Source organism: Sus scrofa, chromosome 1 (genome assembly GCF_000003025.6).
Source record: "Sus scrofa isolate TJ Tabasco breed Duroc chromosome 1, Sscrofa11.1, whole genome shotgun sequence".
NCBI classification, from domain to species: Eukaryota; Metazoa; Chordata; class Mammalia; order Artiodactyla; family Suidae; genus Sus; species Sus scrofa.
Genome location: NC_010443.5, coordinates 247,808,562 through 247,813,863, shown reverse-complemented (window position 1 = coordinate 247,813,863; position 5,302 = coordinate 247,808,562).

The window sequence follows — 5,302 nt, the reverse complement described above, 5'->3', positions numbered from 1 at the left end:
CGGCCCTAGAAAAGACAAACAAACAAACAAACAAAAAATAGTACTTGCTATTCAGTCTCAAAAACTGTAGTCAAGTGGAGGAGATAGGCACGTAAATAATCACAACGCAAAGAGCTGAATGATGGATGTAGCTCAAGGCCACACAGCTAGTTGGTGGCAGAACCAAGGTGTGTTTCATGATATCATAGTCCATGTAGCTGGCTAGATGACAACTCTTTTCGTACATGTACCTACCTACCTACCTATCTATAGGACAGTGCCATGGACACTAATTGTTTGGCTCTCTCAACACCTATCCTTTTCAAGGAGTAGCATCCTCTTTTGGGGTGAAATTGCTCCCCTTTACTTAAACTTTGTAATATGAATAGAAATTGACAATCAGAGAACTTATTCTCCAAGGTCTTGGATGATTGGATCAGGATGTGGCAAAGGATCCAGGCCAAGCCAGGGTCCTCTCTAGAAATTTCCAAATTGGAGCAAAGAGAAAGGCAGTCCCTCTCTGGCGGCAAATATGAAAATGTAAGTATCAGTCATATTGCCTGCTGTGTGGAGGAAGCCTGGATGAGCACATACAGGAAATATGCAGAGAGCAGAAGAGACAAGAGATGAGAAAGCTCTTGCAACATAAGAGTTTTTAATTTCAGCTATTCTCAAAGCTTAGCAGCAGGTCTGCTTAATCCTCTTCACCTAAAATAATTTGAGTTGTTTTTCTGTCACTTGCAGCCAAAAAGTCTATTTCTCATAGAAGTTGAGTTGAATTACCATTATCATTTCTCCAACGTCCCTAAATTATAAAGGGGTACCAGGATGGCTTCTGGAATGGCTTCTAGAATTCAGTGGCTCCGAGCACAGATTATACACAAAGCTGTTGATTATGCCTCCAGATAGTGAAGGAATGCTCCTGCCCTTCTAAAGACACTGCAAAAACCCATGTTTTCTCAACCAGCTTCTGTGATACTCTCAAAATATTTTCACTTATGATAGAGTTGTATCTACAAAATCAAACACTACTGCAATGGGGTTCTCCTGAAAAGCTAGCTTAAGATCTCCAAGCTAGCTTCATGCTGCTGTTAAAACTCTTTGGATTTTAAAAATGGGGAAATTAAAACCCAGCAAAGCAAAGTGGGTTATTCAAATTCATAGATATTTGGCTTAGTATGTTCTGGAACCTATGTCTCTTGCCATGTATAACATGTGTCTTCCCAATATGCTCGGTCTTTTTTTTTTTTTTTTTTTTGTCTTTTTGCCATTTCTTGGGCTGCTCCTGTGGCATATGGAGGTTCCCAGGCTAGGGGTCAAATCAGAGCCTATACCAGAGCCACAGCAATGGTGGATCCGAGCTGCGTCTGCAACCTACACCACAGCTCACGGCAATGCCGGATCCTTAACCCGCTGAGCAAGGCCAGGGATCAAACCCGCAACCTCATGGTTCCTAGTCGGATTTGTTAACCACTGAACCACGACGGGAACTCCCCAAAATGCTCAGTCTTAATGGCTGGTGTCATTCACTGAGGACCCTCAATGTGGAAAGAAAATATTGATTGCGCTGAACACGAAAAGATCAAAAGCCTTTCAGACTATGATTGTGTATTTAAGTTAAATGATCATTTTGGGGAGTGACCATGGGAAAGTGGTTAAGATATAATATCCATTTTGGTTACATATTGCGATCATTTGTGAAATCTTCCAAAAAGAAAGATCTTGGAGTTCCTTCCACTCCCCCGGGGTCTACTGAGTCAGAATGTTTAAGAAGTGGTCATCAGGTTTTATATACTTAAAAATTTCCAAAGGTAATTTGTGTTGAACTGATCTAAGGACCAGCACTTGCCATTACTAAGGTAGATTTCTTGGTCCATGTTATCAGTTGTTTTATTAACAAAACTTAGGAAAAACTGTCTCTTGTGGGGGATTGATGTAAAATCAACACAACTGTTGGTACAAACAATGTAGACCTATTGTTTAAGCACCGTTATATCTCACTCATTCAACAAATATTTACTACTTCCCTACAAGTTGCTGGGGTCTGTGCTAGGCACTTGGATGCAAAGATGAGTCAGATGGAAGGCTGGGCCTCAAGTTGCCTTGAGGGAGTGATGTCAGAGTACCATGGGGGAAGGAAGTCCCAGGAAAGAAGTTGGAGAAAATTGTGGGGGTCGGGGGGGGTGTGCTTTGTGGCAGAGTATTTGAACTGGGTCATGAACAGCAAGTAGGATTTGGATTCACAGATGGGGGGATGCCCAAGTTAGGCAGGAGAAACAGCATAAACCAAAACTGGCAGCAGGGAAATAATAGCAATAATAATGATAATAGTTATACTAATAAGAGCAGCAGACAATTTTTGAGAGCTTGACATATGTGCCAGTTACAGGGTTATCTAAGTGCTTTACATGGTCATCTCTTTTTTTTTTTCACATTTTAAAAATTATAGTTGGTTTACAATGTTGTGCCAATTTCTTCTGTACAGCAAAGTGACCCAGTCGTACTTGTATATACATTCCTTTCCTTATATTATCTTCCAACATGGTCTATCCCAAGAGATTGGATATAGTTCCCTGTGCTTTAGAGTAGGACCTCATTGCATATCCATTCTAAATGTAATAGTTTGCATCTACTAACCTCAAACTCCCAGTCCATCCTACTCCCTCCCCTCTTCCCTTGGCATCTATACGTCTGTTCTCTATGTCTATGAGTCTGTTTCTGTTTTGTAGTTAGGTTCATTTGTGTCATATTTTAGATTCTAAATATAAATAATACCATATAGTATTTATCCTTTCTTTCTGATTTACCTCACTTAGTATGAGAATATCTAGTTGCCTCCATGTTGCTGAAAATGGCATTATTTGTTCTTTTTTTATGGCTGAGTAGTATTGCATTGTATATATGTACCACATTTTAATCTATTCATCTCTCGATGGACATTTAGGTTATTTCCTACATGGTCATCTCTTAATCCTCACAACAAAGCAGTGAAGTATGTACTTTTGCTATTTCCATTATACAGTTGAGAAAACTGAGTTTGTGATAAATTTGGTACTTACCTAAAGCCATACACAAAGTAAACATTTTAATTTTGTTCAATATTTGTTTGTGGAATGAATGGATATTTTAATTCAATACCTTCATTTCACAGATTAAGAAGTCAAGGCTCGGAGAGGTCAAGGGAGTTGCCCAACATCACCCAGCTAGTTGATGGAAGAGCCAGGAGTAGAGTCATTTTAGTTCACTTTACACTCTGCCATGTGCATGCATGACCTATGCCTGCAGTGTGATACTGAATGAGAGGGATGGGCTAGGATAGCATTTCCTTTAATCATAAATATTTGGAAGAAATGCAATACTCTCAAAAGGTAACTAAATGCAAAGCTGACCCCTAAACAATATCAAGCTTTTATTTATTTATTTATTGCTTTTTAGGGCTGTACCTGTGGCATATGCAAGTTCCCAGGCTAGGGGTCAAATTGGAGCTACAGCTGCTGGCTTACGCCGAAGCCACAGCAACATGGGATCTGAGCTGGGTCTGTGACCCACACTACAGCTCACAGCAATTCTGGATCCCTGACACATTGAGTGAGGCCAGGGATCAAACACACATCCTCATAGATTTTAGTTGGATTTGTTTATGCTGTGTTACAATGGGAACTCCAAGATAAAGCTTTTAAATGCAAAAGAACATATACAAAGGGGAGGAAGTAAAGCATGGTAGAGTAGAACTCATTTTGGACAAAGCTGCTCACCTTTGTGTCCTTGTCTATAAAATGAGGAAATTAGGCAAGAAGATCCCTAAAGTTTCTTCAATCCTGGCTATTCTGTATGACTTTAGGAAGGACTATGAAGATTATGTCTATGTATGTTTTTAGGTTTGATGGCCTGAAATAGAGCCATCAATGGATAATCATGGTCTATAAACTTATATCTGGGGGCTACAAGGCAGCTGTTAGATAAATGCTAGAATGTAGCATTTTTTCCCTTGAGTCCTAATTCTACACTTATTGCCTTGTGTGATGCTGAGAAAAGTCCCCTTGATCCATTTATGGAAACCTCTAGGACCTAGTCAATTTCCTCCTTCCAAAAGAAGGGACTTAGCAAGAGAGAGCATCATTTCTATGATGTCAAAGCTGAAGAAAAGACAGAGTAGCTCTTGGACCAGCGCCACCTGGACATTTCTGCTTGTTGTCTCTTTTACCCTAGACAGCATGCCCCACCTGACCCCGCATCACCTGATGCTCTTTAAGTCAAAACATAGGTTCATGTGTATTCTTTGCATTGTGCTGTGTTTTTTCAAGTGAAATAAATAAAAGGAAAAAAGGGGAGTTGAAGGTTGTTTGTAATTCATTTTAACTTATGCCACTTCATCTAATGCCATCTGTAGCTGCTTAACCTGCTTAGCAGCCTGAAAAGAGCAGGTATCCTGGAAAACATTCTCTATGTGTTGTAGAACAAGACCAACAGAAAAAATTTCCACACAGCAATAATGATTACTCTTTGTTTTTATATAGCATCTATCTCCAGAGAGCCTCAGAGAGACTTTGAGAATATTTTTTCATTTCTCATTTTAAGAAGCCTGTGAGGTCGATTAAAGAGGGTCTGTTGCCAGGTAGAGAGTTAGACAGTGAGGCAGACAACTTGCCTCCTGATTTCCTGAAAAGTTCTCCAGTCAGTAGTTTCATCATGAGAGCCAAGGATTTACATGACCCAGGAACCAAAGGATAGTGCTGATTTATCAAGTCCTTTTGTCTTGAACACGTCTGCAGCTCTCTGGTGAAATGCAGAGGCAAGAAATGTCCTTGATCTCAATTTTTTTTTCTTAAATATCAGAGTCAATATTGAGCATAACCAGGAGTTCCCACTGTGGCACAGTGGAAACGAATTTGACTAGTATCCATGAGGACATGGGTTCAATCCCTGGCCTTGCTCAGTGGGTTAAGGATCCAGTGTTGCTGTGAGCTGTGGTGTAGGTCACAAATGCAGCTTGGATCCTACATTGCTGTGGCTGTGGGTTGGCTGGCAACTGTAGCTCCTATTTGACCCCTAACCTGGGAACTTCTATATGCCACAGGTATGGCCCTAAAAAGCTAAAAAAAAAAAAAAAAAAAAAAAAAAAAGACATTGAACATAATAAGAGAAGAGATTTATAAATAGAGAAAAGGGGAGTCTAGAAAGAAACCTGAGGTATTAAGTTTGAACTGGAGATAGAGTAAATTCTTGGCTTCATTTTGAATTTATCTATCTATCCATCTATCTATCAAGACATAGATGTATATAAATATATGTATATACTTGTGTGTTAATGCATGTATATATA